The sequence below is a fragment of the Schistocerca americana genome, chromosome 6, assembly GCF_021461395.2.
Source record: "Schistocerca americana isolate TAMUIC-IGC-003095 chromosome 6, iqSchAmer2.1, whole genome shotgun sequence".
Classification (NCBI taxonomy): domain Eukaryota; kingdom Metazoa; phylum Arthropoda; class Insecta; order Orthoptera; family Acrididae; genus Schistocerca; species Schistocerca americana.
The window spans coordinates 224,200,326-224,218,927 of NC_060124.1; positions in this window are offsets into that span (position 1 = coordinate 224,200,326).

Genomic DNA, 18,602 nt, shown 5'->3' on the forward strand with positions numbered 1-18,602 from the left:
AAACAAAGCATTGCAAAGGAAACAAGAAAAAGTGTCTTATCAACGTGCGCCTCTCGCGTGCAATCCATTCTTATTTGAAACGGTAGATAAATGGAATAGCACTGCCTGCTTGTCTAGACAAATACTGGTATATCAGTTACATATACCTAAATACTGGTCTTTCACCAACACAGGTATGAAGGAATGATTGATGGATCTCTGACTATCACTGTAGCTGAGAACACCTAAATTACTGTTTACACATCTGTTACTGTTTGTTAGAATAGATCAGTCCTGGAGAGATGCCTTAACTGATCTTATACGTAGTTGTTCTCGACAAACATGCTGGCAAGTCTCAGATCCATACTTCAAAATATACGCGAAAATAGAAACCACCCACACAAAAACACACATTCAGTAGTACACACGTCTACAGACACAAAATTACAGTGATATTAAGTACTGTATTTTATTAGTTAGAAGGCATTCCATCTCGTTTCTGACTTTTATACTGTGAATTTCGTTACGTAGATTTGTGAATGTTTGACCCAATTTATTTAAACTACTCAGTAATCTATACTTGGCGAATGATAGATTCCGCCTGTGGGAAAATTAAAAAAGAACTTTGGAGAAAAGAAAGAGGGAACTGTATGAATATCAAGAGCTGAGATAGAGATCAAGTACGATACATAGAAGAGAAATTTGTTCAAAAAATGTTCAAATGTGTGTGAAATCTGAAGGGGCTTAACTTCTAAGGTTCCTAAGCCTACACAACTTAACCTAAGTTATCCTAAGGACAATCACACACACCCATGCCCGACGGAGGACTCGAACCTCCGCCGGGACCAGCCGCACAATCCGTGACTGCATCGCCTTAGACCGCTCGGCTAATCCCGCGCGGCTGCGAGGAAGTAGTAATGGTGATGGAATATACGGGGTGTATTACAATTACAATTACAGGCATCTAGGGTTTGTACATGGGAGATAGTAGGTAGAGCTTTGATCAGGAACCTGTGCCAGAAAATGTACCGTTTGGATGTAAAATAAGTGTGAAATTTGCCGTTTCAGAACTGCCTCTACAAGGTCGGCACTCAGCGGATACTACGAGCTCTGACCTGTAGTCCTATGCGGGCGCCCACGGCACTGGTATTGATTCAACAGATCTTCGTCACGTTATCTCCTACGTGATGAATGACAGCCTATTCAAGGTCGAGAGTGCGGCGCATCCGTGGGGTATCACAGCCAATCCTCCGAGTTGCAAACATACCAATTTCTCTCAGTCGATATTGTATTCGTGCGAAAATAGTTAGTGATGACATAATTACAACAGCGCCCTGTTCTCAGTTTGTTCCCATACAGTGAAGCGTAAGATATGAAAGTGTTCCGACCTTTAAATATATCCAAACAGTACATTCCCGAACATGGGCTTTTTATTAGATCTTGACTACTATGTCCACTCTACAACACCTATAAGCCTGTAATAGGAATTGTGAAATACCCTGTATAAAAGGGTTATGCAAGGGGATTACCAATTTTGCCATTTGCTTTACGTCGTGATGTTCACTGTTCCAGGCAAAAACGGTTTCTGTCTGTCTCTCTCTCTCTCTCTCTCTCTCTCTCTCTCTCTCTCTCTCTTTGTGTGTGTGTGTGTGTGTGTGTGTGTGTGTGTGTGTGTGTGTGATAGAATCTACTGTTGACTTCAACCTATCTTTGTAATTCCTGGGAACAATACGTAAGCCTCAAGCTTTACGTTAACGTTTGTTGCAAACCTTCGCTAAGCATTTAGATCATTAATAGCACTCAGTTTTTCTCTCACGCTTAGGACTACAGAATCGGAGATCTACATTCTCAGGAAAACGCCCTCCTTACTTTGCTGTCTGGTTAAGATTCTTTTCGTCCGTCGATATCTTCTCCATATCTTCTCCAACTCGGCAGCATATTTCCTATAAGATCAAAATAAACAAAATGTTGTTTAATTTATCTGCTTACCACAGTCTTTCTTCAGACTAAAGGTTATGATATTCTGAAAACTGAAAAATATTCTAATAGAATCCCTGTTTGATAAGGGGGCAAACGAATTTCGTTGTAGAATAGAAAGATTCACGTATCACGTATTGAGGATTGAAGTGCGAGCACAGGCATTAAAATGTAATAATAAATAAGTGCACAAAACACAAGTATAAACTGAGAAATTACATATCCAGAAAAGTTTTACAATAATTTAGTGCTCAGACCGATTCTTCCATATAGCTATAAATTCTAAGAATTGTCTTTATTTTTTGGGGAGTAACACAAACCTGAGAAAACACAATATCTTGTACTTCTCACACCCGTTGCTCGAATAAATAAATACGTCTTATAGTTTAAACAGCTTCACCACTCATAAAATAAATCAGACACAAATAGCGCTGCTATATCTTTCCGGTCTACCCCCCTGACTTCAACAGTCTCTTTCTTGCTTCCACATTCAACTCACGTGAGAGACATTTTTCATCCTGTACATCGATTAAGCAGGGATAGAAACTAAGGAGACATATTAGAAGGAAACTGAAATTTAAGAAAAATTGTGCTGCAGATGCAGAGGGCTTCGAACGTAAGTTGGACAGACTTGATAGTATCTTGAGAAGACAAAAAAAGCAAGGCAGCGGTAATGGAGCTTGGCCTAATAAAATGAAGTGCTGTAAATTTAAATATCAATAAGTCTTTCTGGAAATATCTGTCAAGACGATAATGTATGGGGTTGTACGGAATTGAAATAGTGCTGACATGAACAGGACAGAAGGTTCTGAAACGCAAAATCTGGTACGGCAGAAGAACGCTGTGATTATAGCTCTAGACAAGATATCCATAGAATTGGTGATAAATACTCTGTATGGGACGAAATGATTGAAACAAAAGGTAGGATGACAGGAACCATCCTGAGACATCAAGGAAATGCAAGTCTGTTGCTGGAGGGAAGTGGGGGATGCTAAAAACTGTAGGGACAGACCAGAGTTCGAATACACTAAGCACGTTCAAAAATAAATGACGGTCTTAATACAGAGATGGTGTAATGTTGCAGAAGGTGGACTACCATGGAGTGCTGTATGAAACTAGTGTTCCTTGGTTGTCTTGGTTGTGACACTTTTACAGGGCTAGTTTACATTCCGTACTAAATAACAAATATAATTTCACCATGTGTTCATACAAAGGAAAATTACGTTTTCTTTTTCCTTTACAGTCCTACACTCATGCTTAATTCAGCCCATTGTTCTCATCTTTTTTTTTCCAAACAGTCCGACACTTCTCTTCTCCCGAGTTCGCTCATCGAATATGCTGAACTATAAAGAAACGACTGGCCTGCATGTTGTCAGTGAAATAACCCTCTACAAGCATCCATTGCGACTGTGCATCAGCTTCTATTTCGACAAGAAAAAAAAAAAAAAAAAATTCCCTCATATTTTAAGCTCACTCAGACAGTTGTATCTGCAGGACCAACTAAACGTGAATCCTTTGAGGTGTAACGGTGTCCCGCATGTCTGCACCGTATGGCGGGCAGAAGGCCATCCAGGCGTCATTACCGCCCACCAATGGCGCGGCGGCCCTAGGGGGATACGTCGGCAGCAGCAAAAACATTTAACTCGCTCCTCGCACACAGCTGGCCGCAGTTGCGTGTAAAACGCCCTTTTTTGCGTACATCCATTTTTTTTACCTCAAGAATGTACGAGGCAACAAGGCTCTGTTAATCGCTCTGTAGACACGGTTTTATTACGGGGCCTTTCCCTTTTCGAGGGAAGTGCGAAGGCTGTGGAAGCAAGCACCTCCGTGAACAAACGCAAGTACTGCGCGCGCACCCACACTCACACATACACACAGACACACACACACACACACACACACACACACACACACACACACCAGCGCATATCGTGTAGGAGGTACTGAGAGAGAGAGGAAAAAGTCTGTGTGAAGAGGGAGACGTAGAGAGAATTGTTTGGGGGAGGAGTGGAGGGAGGGAGGAAGAGAAAGATAAAGAGACAGGGCAACAGAGCGCCAAGCAGTCTTGCTGGAAGCATCTAACCGAAAAATTTTGTTACGTCCATTTTGCACACTCCGCTTCCTTCCGAGAAGTTAAACGGCTCGCTGCAAGAGTAGAACGCGAGGTTTTGTGTCCCCTCCCAGCTTCCGGCACAGAACAGCACAGCGACCACAACTGCCGGACAGAGCGCGAGGACAATGCTGACGGTGGAGTGGACAGAGACACAGCTTTGATGACGCAGCTCCACCCTGGACTAGGCGAACTTTGCTGCTTGGAAAACGTCTAGTTCCGAATTTTTCCCTCCTTTCATTAAATTTCGGCAGACAGTACCCACGGACCGTCCAAAGAGCAGACGACATCTACCTGATGACGCCAGCGTAATTACACTCTACACTGTTAGGGATGAATGTATCGATCTCTATGGTCTACATCAGTGGTGCTCGATCTTTCTCTGCCCGTTACCCCTGAGAATAATTGGATATTACGGAATCCCCCAGCCATACCCATCATCAAAATTGACACATAACTACACTACTGGCCATTAAAATTGCTACACCACGAAGATGACGTGTTACAAACGCGAAATTTAACCGACAAGGAGAAGATGCTGTGATATGCAAATGATTAGCTTTTCAAAGCATTCACATGAGGTTGGCACCGGTGGTGACACCTACAAATTGCTGACACGAGGAAAGTGTCCAAACGATTCCTCATACACAAACAGCAGTTGACCGGCGTTGCCTGGTGAAACGTTGTTGTGATGCCTCGTGTACGGAGGAGAAATGTGTACCATCACGTTTCCGACTTTGATAAAGGTCGCCCAATGGCCTCGTATCACTAACAGTCCAGATGACAGGCATCTTATCCGCATGGCTGTAACGGATCATGCAGCCACGTCCCGATCCCTGAGTCAACAGATGGGTACGTTTGCAAGACAACATACAACTGCACGAACAGTTCGACGACGTTTGCAGGAGCATGGACTATCAGCTCTGAGACCATGGCTGCCGTTACCCCTCACGCTGCATCACAGACAGGAGCGCCTGCGATGGTGTACTCAACTACGAACCTGGGTGCACGAATGGCAAAAAGTCATTTTTTGAGATGAATCCAGGTTCTGTGTACAGCATCATGATGATCGCATCTGTGTTTGGCGACATCGCGGAGAACGCACGTTGGAAGCGTCTATTCGTCTTCGCCATACTGCCGTATCACCCAGCGTGATGGTATGGGGTGCCACTTGTTACATATCTCGGTCACCTCTTGTTGGCATTGACGGCCCTTTGAACAGTGGACGTTACATTTCAGATGTGTTACGACCCGTGGCTCTACCATTCGTTCGATCCCTGTGAAACCCTACATTTCAGCAGGATAATGCACAACCGTATGTTGCAGGTCCTGAACGGGCCTTTCTGGATACAGTAAATGTTCGACCGCTGCCCAGGCCAGCACATTCTCCAGATCTCTCACCAATTGAAAACGTCTGGTCAATGGTGGCTGAGCAACTGGCTCGTCACGATACGCCAGTCACTACTCTTGATGAACTGTGGTATCGTGTTGAAGCTGCATAGGCAGCTGTACCCGTACACGCCATCCAAGCTCTGTTTGACTCAATGCCTAGGCGTATCAATGCCGTTATTACGGCCAGAGGTGGTTGTTCTGGGTACTGATTTCTCAGGATCTATGACCCAAATTGCGTGAAAATGTAATGACATGTCAGTTCCAGTATAATACATCTGTCCAATAAATACCCGTTTATCATCTGCATTTCTTCTTGATGTAGCAATTTTAATGGCCAGTAGTGTACTAACTTAAATTTAGAAAGCAGTTACTTCGAGCACTCATTTTTTTTAAATGACGAAAGATTCGAGGCGTATTCCGAAAGTAAGGTTCGATCGGTCGCGAAATGGAAACCACAGTGAAAATCAAAAGTGTTTTATTTGCAATAGTTAGCAACACCGTCCAGCAACGTGTCTACATAGTCGCCACTCCGTCTGAGACATGTGTCGTAGCGTTGTACCAACTTTCCAATACCTTCGCCATAGAAGACAGCCCCCTGTATTTTTCGCCGATTCTCTGTGCTGACTTTCAGTCCGCTGTCTGTGCCCAAACGTTGACTTCATAGCCATCGGTTCATGTCAGCTGTATGGAGGGCGATCAAAGCCTCTCATAGATAACGGTGCAGGGCGTACTCACTGTCCCTGCAGAGTGCGGCCGAGAACTGTCACGAAGAAGGAAATGCATGACAGTTACGTTGTGTGGGCTGCATCAGATCAGGCTAATTGTCTGGTGGGAACTCATACGTGGCGGCAGACACTGCTTTCTAGGCATATTTACGTGCTCACTTGTAACGCCGGAAATGCATATCCTCCTATTTACATCTAATGTACTATGAACTTTTGTTACCTGAAGATATGACATTTCTGTGTCTTTATATATTGTAATTGTTTTACTATTTGTATATTATACATCGACATAAATGTATATATATATATATATATATATATATATATATATATATATATATATATATATACATTTATGTCGATGTATAATTGTTTTGTTTTGTAAATATTATTTGTATTTTTACGCTGGGTCTTGCCTAGGGAAAACTATGCTATCGAACCATTACATCGATAGGTCGTGTGGAGAACCAAATTGTTTACGATCTTTGAGAGTGTTAACTCTGCTGCGCGGAGCGCAAGCAGAGGAGAGTCTGGCTGGAGGAGGGCAGTGGAGTGGGTGTGTTGTGTGACGCTCCCGCGAGTTGCCGCGCTTTCGGGTTTGGCAGCATGTAATTGCACTCGACTTGCTATGATAGTTTCTGACATGGTGTCGCGGACGGGAGCGTTAGCTGGCACACATCAAGAGGCCGTTTCGGTTGGACACCGTGTCGAGAAGAAGGCGCGCCAACATCCAGCTTCTGCAACAGCGACGGCCGACAATGAGGGACTGTCGCCACCTCCTCGAACGACGACTTCAAACCTTCAATCAACCAACAAGGAAGACTGGTAGCACGTAAAGTTTTAGAACTGTATGGCAGACCTCAGCTTTTCAAACTGTTAAATTTTTCTCACTAAATTACAGCAACGTAGCATGAACCTTTGTTGCTCATTGTCCCAATTGCATTACCAAGCAGGGTCCCTTCCTTTTCCGGAATGAACCCGAGTGTCGTTGAAATTCAAACGCCAGCATTAAAGTAATATCATTCGATTTCACTGCTTTAATTTCAAAGTTCAGTTAAGGTATTCATAGCTGGCTACAATATTTAGATTACACAAGCACAAATTAAGAGTGCGAGTTTCGTTGCCGTATTTTAGCTTACCTGTGACTGCAGCTCAGCTTGGTACGTACTAAATTTTACTATTGTTAATTGTTCAGATTCATTTAATTCAAGTTCAAAGTTAAATCTCTTATTTCTAAATTGCGTAGAATCAAGTAGCTTTTGAAATGATTGTTTAGGTAGCCCAAGACTAACCGTATTTTACTGAATTTCGATGTGCTTCAGAAACAAAGCTCACTATTAATTTCAGTCACTAAATTAACTTTCAATTTTCCGGTTTTATTAATTCTTTTGCTAAATTAAGTCAGAGTGTAGCGAAATTTATTACTTCTGACAAACTTTCAGTTTTCACACTACACGTGTCAACCTTCAGTTGCCACGCTTCTAGTGCCAATTATATGTGTAATAACCTTTCTTTTTCAGTTACTATAGTAATTGTCCCCAAATCTCAACTATCTAATTACCGCTAGTTAATTGTTAACGTAACGGCCGGACATTTACTTTCTTTATTAACTTTACCCCTTTTGAAAATTAATTTCCACCAGTTTCATTTGCATGTTTCCTTTCATTTAGATGTAACCCTTTCCTCCCTCTTTACCGACAGATTAACTTCGGTGACGATTGCTTTTCCCAAATTTCCATTAGGTACACGCGGTTTAATTTTTCACTGTCATTAAGGTCGATAAGTGAGGAGGAGGTTACACACTGTGCGCTCAGAAGTGAAATGACAGACATGACGCGATCAACGGGCATACTAGAGACACTGTCCAACACACCTGTACAAAGCTTTATCGGATTTTCACTGTGGTTTCCATTTCGCTGCCGATCGGACCTTGCGTTTGCAATACGCCTCGTATAGGATGTTTAGTTTCTGTAAGTATTTTATTAAACCACAAACAAAAGAGTCAATGAGACAATTAGTCTAACAACCTTTTATTTATAGAATGATGAACCAGTTCGAAGCGCGTCGCGAGAGCTATGTACAAAAAAGCTATCTATCCCATCCTCTGCAGCATTCCTCTCTCTCTAGTGACAACCCCATTTAAAATCAACGAAGTTAAAATATTTATGTAATTTCGTGTTACATAAATGGGAGAACGAGACGGCGGCTACTTAGTGACTTGGAGAAATCGGATATTCAAGACCTGTAAATTTAGTGAATGATTTTGTTATGCTACAAGTTTAGTTTAGGAGGCTCATTGGCTCCGTCACACACCCCTATACACCAAACAAGCCGTTCAGTAGGTTTTGCTTATAAACGAACCATTATATCCAACTGGTTTTAGTAGATATCTTACAGGAGACGTGGATACTTCACACATCTGTGAGGCGTGAAATGCTCACGCTTGTTTCGTGTGTACGGGTGGGAAAATGGAGCCAATGAGGCACCAAAACTGGTAGCATAATAAAATCATTCCATAACTTTACTGCTCTTGGATATCTGATTTCTGCAAGTTAAAATGTATGCACTATGATAGTGTTGGTAAATTAACTTGACTGCGGGACTTCTTACTTCTCAACTCGCATGGAATTCGAACACTTCAGGTTGCCAGTGCTTTTGTCCTAATTCTATCACTAATGATAATAATAATAATAATAATACTGTACAGGCCGTACAGTAACGCAGAAGCCATTTCGTAGTTACAAATGTGTACTATCAATTGATTTGTTTATTACTGTGAATAACGCAGCAACCTCTTGTTTGTTGCGGGAACTACTTACAACTCGGGCAAGGCATTTCCATGAGAAATATAAGCATATGTGATATATATTCTTGGTCATAGATGCATGGTACAAATTATGTATATAATGGCTAGACTGTGGGATGAATACGATATTCCTATGTTTCATATGCTTAAACTCCATCACAATGTGTGACATATTATCTTAGTTATTTTAAAAAATGTAATTAATATTAACGTATGTACTCAGTACTAGCTTAGTTCCCGCTGCTTCGCCCACGTAGTCTGTTTTGTCTGTGCTGATAATTTGCCTTTTGTTTTCCTTTACTTAAATTTTTAAGTTGTTCACCAACTGCAACACCTTCTAAACTTTCTCAGCTAATCCCACAGAAACATAGTCTTAACCGAATTCCCTTCTGACCAAAACGCAATTCTGATAGCTGGAGTCCAAGGTTTTTGTTAATCATGACTTCTACGTTCTTGTGGTGATATTTCCATAGTAATTTTCATCCGCTAACACATATTTCTGTATGTCTAAGTGAAATTCCAATTTTCACAGATTTAGATTTAAAATTATTTTTATACAAACGAAAATTTTTCTCGAACATTTTAGCATTGCCATAGCTATTGTACAAAAGTCGTTGTGGAATCGTTTCAATCCTGCAACAAGTACCACTGACATTCTAATTTACCCTACATTTAGTCTGTTAATGTCAATAGGCATTGTTCCATATAAAAAAATTGTCACTTTGCACAAAAAATACACTTTAAAAGTAATTTAGAATCTGTTTATTGGATCGTGTGTTTGTGTGTGTGTGTCTGTGTATTTGTGTGTGTGTGTGTGTGTGTATGCGCGCGCGCGCGCGCGCGCCTGTGTGTTTGTGTGTGTGTGTGTGTGTGTGTGTGTGTGTGTGTGTATGTGAGGGAGACGGAAAGAAAGAGCGAGAGAGAGCGAGAGAGAGAGAGAGAGTGAGAGTGCGTGGTGTGGCCATCCTATCAAGCAGTGCAGGCGATGCGGGCTGTAGCGTGGAGAATCAGATGCTGGCGAGATAAGATGCGATGTGAGCGTTGGGGATTATCGAAGGGCCAGCCGTCTGGTAAGGAACTTGTTTTACCCGGCGCGATTTTATTGTCCCTATTTCACCGCATAAGGGACTGAATCTCCAAAAACTGTGAAATATGTATTTTTGATTTTTAACAGAGAAGTCGAGTACAAATTTTCATAGTTTTTTCTCTGAAAATATTTTCAGAATGAAATGATTTTATAAAACTTTTCTTTCCTTATTTCATTCACTTAGGGGGTTGAATTTCCAAAAACACTGAAAAACACTGTTACACAGTGCTCGCACTGTGTGACGACACGAATGTATTTAACAGGCTTGAGAACGACATACAAATTTGTCAGCTTACATTACGTAGACATGGCTTAAAGCCATGATATCATCACTTGATAATGGCCTAAGGCCGAAATTGCAGTAGTGTAATAAAAACTTATAACAGTCACTGACGTAAACATGATGTCCTTCAAATCGTACTCGGGTTACGTGCTTATTTACATTCAGTAGAGCACGGCACAAGTTTGTCTGACCTTTCCTGCTGATGGCTGTCAGACGTTTGCGGCAGTTATCTTGTTACTGTCCGTCTAAGTTCCACCCAAATGATGCCGCTGAAGTCTTCTTTGTAGACTTTTGTCATTCCAACATTAAAAATATGTATAATAACATTCTAAAACGGCAGTGTCGTATTTTAACTGCCATGATCGTTTAAAATTTCTTTCGTTATTCAGAAAATTCGCCACGTTGTCCGCTACGAAAACTACACGTCGACATATATTAACTCTAGGTATAGACCGCCCGACAAAAGTATGTATATTTCTTAAGGGGGTGGAGTAAACATAATGAAACTTCACGGGTAGAGAGTATGCGATGTTATTTCAGTGATTACAAAATCGAGTCAGATTTACAAAGAACTGGGCCGCTTGAGCCTGTTATCAGCATCGGGTTCTACCCACTATTGCCTGAATGCACGTACTGATTCGGTTGAGAAGTATATCAGAAAGTTGTTGTATCCTCTCCCGAGCAACGCTGGGTCACAACTGTTGTAAGAGGCACATGAATTTAGTGAACAGCAGTCTATGTCGCAATGACTATTTCATTTATAATGAGCAATTGCAGCCCGGTCTTAGGCCATCTTCAGAATAACACTGTGCACTTCGGCTGATGGGTAGCAACTCTTCGATTTTAAGAAGTGGAAAAGTACTGCATTTTGGGTCACTGTCGTCTTTATGTAACTAGCATGATTTCTATCTATCCTTCACAGTGCTATTCTAAAGATGGTCAAAGATTAGGCTGAAACCGGCCATTTTAAATAAAATAACCGTTGAGATATCTTACATGAGGGTTATTCTGAAAGTAAGGTCCGATTAAGCGCGAAATTGAATCCACTGTGAAAATCCGATGGAACTTTGCACAGACGTGTTGGGCAGTGTCTTTAGTGTGTCTATCGATCGCTTCACGTCGCTCTTTTAAAAGTTCAGAGAGCAAAGCCATCACGTAGAAATACCTGAAACAACAGCGTCTTCCAACAAGTATGTGGATCTCGCGAAAGATTTCGCTGAAGTATGCAGCCCACATAATATAAATGTGACGCATTTCTTTCCTCAAGACAATTTTCAGCCGCATTATGCAGAGGCGATGAAGCCGCTCCTTCAGCATTTTCCATGGGAAGTGTTTGATCATCCACAATACATCCCTTAATTGGCTTCCTTCATTGTTCATCCGTGCTCACATGAACCGCTGGCTACGAAGACAACATTTTGGCGCAAACTACGAAATGCTGAGTAGCGGCAAGCACAGGCGGCTGCTTTCTGTGACGAGGGTACTGGAAAGTTTGTACAACGCCACGACAAATGTCTAACTCGGAGCGTCGACTATTTACGGAGGTAGCTGGGACGTGTGGCTAACTTTTACCGATAAAATATTTTTGATTTTCACTGTGGTTTTCATTTCACGACAGATCGTACCTTACTTTCCAAACAGCTCTCGTACCTTACAAGATCGCTGTTCTCCGAAAATGCTAAGAAAAAATTTTGTGGTAAATGGACCTTGATCAAAGTCTAACAGTAGTAGAAAATTCAATCCAAAATCAGAACAACATGCGTAGTAATTAACAGTAGAATAGTCCCCATAGTAGTGAAGGCATTATAGTATTCACCTGTAGTGTTAGAAAGTAAAAGCTGCAGATTGTCAATTGTAACAGTTAGAAATAGGACCTACTAATGCACTTAGGTAGTAGGTTAATTTGTATAACTATAATGATATTAATAAAAATATTTTAAAACAAAATGGACCTTGATATCCTGCCTAATGGCACTGGGACGTAGCTGAGACCAAAACTGATTCCACATGTGGTGTTTCGGGGGCAGATCTGGGGATCTAACATCACGCTGACAGTTCACAGAGACTCGCGTCTTGAGTGAACCATCATTGTGTTGACGAAAAATTGCATCGTAATATCGCCGCATCAGAGAAAACACCTGAGGATGCATGTTGTCCATGACGTACCAGTGTGCCATCAGAGTTCCGTTAGTCACTACCAGCCACCATTTGAAGCCATATCTGATGGCTACCCACACCGTCACACCAGGAGTAACACCATTGTGTCTCCCAAAACACTAAAAGAATGGGACATCTCCCCAGGTTGCCGCCATATTTGCCCACGATAATCATCAAGTGTAGTACAGAACCATCATTCATCACTAAACACAATGCGATGCCATTCACCAGCAGTCCACATTACCCGGTAACAGCATCACTCCTAACGCAGTCATTGTGGTGTTAATGACAGCCTGTGCCTCGGACGGCGCAGGGCGCTACCAAACTCGCAGACGGTGGTTATGAACGGTAATACTGAATTTATCGCTGGCCATCAGCAGGCCGTGCATTCTTGTCACAGCAGTCTACACATGTCATGGTTATTCCTTAGCTTGGCTACTGTTGCTACTGCTAGCCTCTGACCAGAGGTGCGGAAGGGGGATGGCACAGAATGTAGCACAGAGTACATTCCTATTTTCGGACGGCAGCCACAGATATGGAGGGATTATGATGTGCTTGCTGTACCATACGGTGATTGTCCCTTGTGGTTGTTACACGTAGTCGATCGGGAGCTTGAAGACTCTTATAACTGTGCTCCCATTTCCATGCACTGCAACACATCCCAGTGTCCCCACATCCGGATATTGCTTGATTCGTCCAACTAGCCAAATGAAGGACCGCATAGGAGCCTCTGTGAAAGCCTGTCATTTGCTAATGACGTCGTCTCACACGAGTATGTGATTCTCTTTACGCCCTTGTATGAGCTGACAGGCCTGGTAACAACACTAATTACCAATGAAACAAATGCTCCCTGGTGCCCACACCATCTGTCGCAAGGAATTGCAGCTCTTGTCATTACATACCTCCTGATGGTGTGTACATGTATGAAGCCACATTAATAACCAACCATGTCTTCTGAGTGCCTCATTTTTTGATAGGCAAAATATTTTGGGTAGCCAGTCCTAGCAACGTCACACGCTATATTACCTCAACGTACACAGGGTGAACATTAATAAAACCGACAAACTGTAAGGACGTATTCCTGACTGGAAATGGAGAAGAAAATGTCCTGTGCTGCCTCTCGACCTTTTCCACCTGCTTGGCCGTACACAAACACTATATCGGATTGTTCCCGAAATGTATACCAGACCATTCTGCTGCTTACGTACGCTGCGTCAATCACACAGCCTGTAACAAACAAAGAACACACCACACGTGGTCAGAGGAACTGCCATTCATCAACACCATTCACCATGTCAACGATGCGTTTCCGGACACATGTTCATATGACATTTTTTTGTTCTATTTCCAGTGAGGAATCCACCCCTGATGTTTGTCGGGTTTATTAATGTTCACCCTATATCTCTTGTCTGTATGCAAAAGAGCTTCCACATTCATGCATATTTCTGTCGCCTATATCGTTCGCTATATTTTAGAGAGGCAACGTGTTTTCATTCGTCATATTTTAGGGAGGCAAAATGTTTGCATCGATCTGTTGCTTATTCCTGAATATATGACGGGTGTCGAAAAGTTTCTAGCCTAACAAATAAAGAATGACAGAAATTTCATAATACCAATTTATTTTTCAATATAATACCCGTGTACATTAAAACACTTTCGGGCACGCTCAGATAACTTTTGCAAACCATTCATATAAAAGGTCTTCGATTTCGAGTCCAATCAAGCGTTCACAGCATCAGTCACTGCGTCATCATTGCCAAATCGTCGTCCTTTGAGGTCTTAGGTTTGAGAAAAGAAAAAAGTATGATGGAGCCAGATCTGGGGAATATGGCGAATAACGTAACAATTCGAGCACTCAGTCACGCAGTTTCTTGTTGCCAGCGCTTTCTGCTCCGGTGCATTGTCCTAGAGTGCAATATTATGATGCATTGGTAGGTACGCCCTTTTGCAAATAATTCACCATAATTACTCCTTCTGTAAGCAAGAAAACCGACGCCACCACTTTACCGGCAGATTTTTGCAGCTGGATTTTTTCATGGTAGGGGATCAAAGATGCTTCCATTGTCGTGACTGCTGTCTCAGGAGCAAAGTGGTGATACCACGTTTCGTCCGTTGTCCCATACCTTGTAAGACAGCCGTCTTCATCCGCTTCAAAGTGGCGGACGATTTCTTCACACCACTGCACACGCTGCCGTCTCTGATTTCAAAATGGCTCTGAGCACTATGCGACTTAACTCCTGAGGTCATCAGTCGCCTAGAACTTAGTAAACCTAACTAACCAAAGGACATCACACACATCCATACCCGAGGCAGGATTCGAACCTGCGACCGTAGCGGTCGCTCGGCTCCAGAATATAGCGCCTAGAACCGCACGGCCACTCCGGCCGGCTCTCTGATTTCCATTCACCTTTTTCGGGACCCACCGCATTCCCAAGATATCCACAACAATGTCATGTTCACGCCCATCCAGATGTTGTTTCCTTCCACACTCGTTCTTCCACGTTTGAAGTCGGCCACTCAGTTTTTCACCGTTGCATGAGATGGAGCACTGTCCTTAAGTGTATTCCGCATGTCCTCCGCAATTTCCATGGGCGTCATTCCCTTCAAATGAAAATATTCAATCAGAGTACGGTTCCCTATCCTCCCGATATTCGCCATTTTGCTTAAACTATGGTATACAACGCACCCTAGTGGCAAAACTAATGAAGCTGGAACCGCGAAATTTGGCTTGCATACCCACAAAGGGTCACCATAAAAGCAGGTGGTGCTGTTTGAGCGACACGTAAGGGTAACTATTTTTGGCTAGAAACTTTTCTACCGTTCCTAGTAGACCTTATGGGATAGATCGTAGCAGTATATGACACTGAGTGCTACTGGATAACCGTAATACTCTAACTCCTTGTTAGATAATTCTCAAATAACTGGGATAATTCCTTGCTTCTGTTGGCATTTGAAACAAATGGACTAGTTAATAGGAAACTTCAGTGCAGTATGATGTTAGGTGCCTTACAGAAGTGGGGGAGTCTGGAGCCGGCGAGGTATTCAGCCATAAGTAAAATTACAGTTTTAAACAGGGCTGTCTCTGAGCAACCGTATTTAAGTTTCAGCATAGGATGTCACAGCCAACCGGTTGCAAATAACTGATTGCTACATTGACCTAGGTTTCGACACCGCTAAGGATGTCTTTATGAGAATGAAATTTTAAGGAACCCTATAAAATAATACATAGAAAATTTTGACGAACATGTTAACCAAGATGACAATTGTTACGGCATACAAAGGTTACTTACGTAAAGTTACATTGCGAGAAAACAATGGTCACAGTTTTGAGCAGATATGCCAAGTCACCATTTAAAGTTAAGCACCTATGGTCTAGGCCTATGGCGACGCATACCTCACTAAAAATATTGCTGCCACGAAAACAATACAACTTGTGCAGCCTATCGGGCATGGACAGTGACATGTTCCCATTAGAGACACTGTAAGAGAAGCAACTCAAGTGAATAACAGTTAATTATAAAAAAGGAAATACAAACGAAGAGAGACTAATGTATTTTTGAAAATACAAAAAAAGTGAAGCAAATGAAGTATAACAGAGTTATCACAAAAACTACATGTACCCTTTGCCGGCACATTAAGACTCACAGCCTGGCCTACGTAAGCTTGAGTTATCACACAATTTAAAGAATTTTCGACCGTAGCCAGAACTGTAACGCCGCTGACACAGTGAAAATACGGAAGCCGCACCGTAGCAGTGCTGACTTGATTACCACACGACCGAGCCTCCTACTGTGGCCTGCGTCACGCAGAGTGATATCCCGTCAAAACAGGAGCAGTATCTGTCTCCCACGCCAACCAGCGACCAGAAGCAGGTCACCCATGTGATATAGTAGACGGTGCTGCGTACGGTGACATGGGGCATTTTGTCATTCATAAAGATTTTTCGCTGTTTGGTAACATCAAGTCCATGAATGACTGCAAATGGTCTCCAAGTAGCCGAATTTAACTATTTCCAGTGACTGATCGATTCACGTGGGCCATAGGACTCACCCATTCCATATGAACACAGTCCACACTATTATGGAGCCATCAGAAGCTTGCACAGTGCATTGATGACAGCCGGAGTCCATGACTTCGTGGGGATGTGCACCACATTCCAACCCTACCATCAGCTCTTGCAAACTGAAATCGAGACTCATCTGACTAGGCCACGGTTTTCTAGCCGATTAGAGTCCAACCGTTATGGTCAAGAAAATCGTTCAAAACGCTCTCAGCACTATGGGACTCAACATCTGTGGTCCTTTTAGCAAAGGCGTTAGTGTTGGTCCTCTGCTGCCATAACTCTTTAACATCACATTTCGCCCTCTGTCCCCGAGGATACGTTCGCCGTAAGTCACACAGTTCCCAGAACTCCTGAAGATAGATGTTGATTGTGGATATTGTATCACAGACACAGTCCCTTTGACTGCTCAGAGATGTCACCCACCCAAAGATGTAAACATCCACGCATTAGCAGCACCTACTAGACGGAGGGGGTCCGACAGCCGATCAGTTCCAGTAATTCTACCAGGAAAGAGGTACACGGTCTGTGTTGTCTGTAGTTAAACCATGCCTAGACGGTCAATACTGCGGTTCGATCGCGTCCGCATTGTTACTTAGTGTCAGGAAGGGCTCTCAACAAGGGAAATATCCAGGCGTCTCTGTGTGAACCAAAGCGATGTTTTTCGGACATGGAGGAGATACAGAGAGACAGGATCGATGACATGCCTCGCTCACACAGCCCAAGGGCTACTACTGAAGCGGATTATGTCTCGGAGAAACCCTGACAGCAACGCCACCATGTTGAATAATGCTTTACGTTCAGTCACAGGACGTCATGTTAAGACTCAAACTGTGCGCAAGAGGTTGCATGATGCGCCACGTCACTTCCGACGTCCATGGCGAGGTCCATCTTTCTAATCACGACAACATGCGGCATGGTACAGATGGGACCACCAACATGCCGAATGGATCACTCGGGATTGGCATCACGTTTTCTTCGCCGATGAGTGTCGCATATGCCTTCAACGAGACAATCGCCGTAGGCGTGTTTGGAGGCAACCCGATCAGACTGAACGCCTTAGACACACTGTCCATCGAGTGCCTCAAGGTGGAGATTCCCTGCTGTTTTGGGGTGGCATTATGTTGGGCCGACATACGCCTATGGCGGAAGGCGCCGTAATGGCTGTACGATACTTGAATGCCACCCTCTGACCGATAGCGCAACCATATCGGCAGCATATTGGCGAGGCATTCGTCTTCATGAACGACAGTTCGCCCCCCATTGTGCACATCTTGTGAATGACTTCCTTCAGGATACCGACATTGCTCGACTGGAGTGGCCAACATGTTCTCCAGACATGAACCCCATCGAACATGACTGGCATGGATTGAAAAATGCTTTTTATGGACGACTTGACCCACCAACCAGTCAGTGATCTACGCCGAATTGCCGTTGAGGAGTAGAACAATCTGGACCAACAGTGCCTTGATGAACTTGTGGGTAGTATGCCACGACGAATACAGGCACGCATCAATGCAAGAGGACGTGCTACTGGGTATTAGAGGTACCGGTGTGTACCATCTGGACCACCACTTCTGACGGTCAAGCTGTATGGTGGTACAACATGCAATGTGTGGTTTTCAGGAGCAATAAAAAGAGCGGAAACGATGTTTATGTTTATCTCTATTTCAATTGTCTGTACTAGTTCTGGAACTCTCGGAACAGAGGTGATGCAAGCCTTTTTTTGATGTGTGTATGTATGTGCGTGTGCGTGTGTGTGCGTATGTGTTGTGTGAGTCGCTGAGTCAACTAAGACGTACACAATCCTTTTATTTCGTAACTGTTATAAATATTGAAACGCGGTCTTCGGTAAATATTTGACGGTCGAGTGGTACGTGTTTTTGTGTTTGGTTAATGCTTTTAGCACTGGAATCAACGGAGATATTGAAGCAAGCAGTTTTTTAAAAATGAAACCTTATACTTTTTATTACTGCAGTACTTAGCGCTTGAGGAGACAATTACAGTTAGTTAAAGTGGACACTGA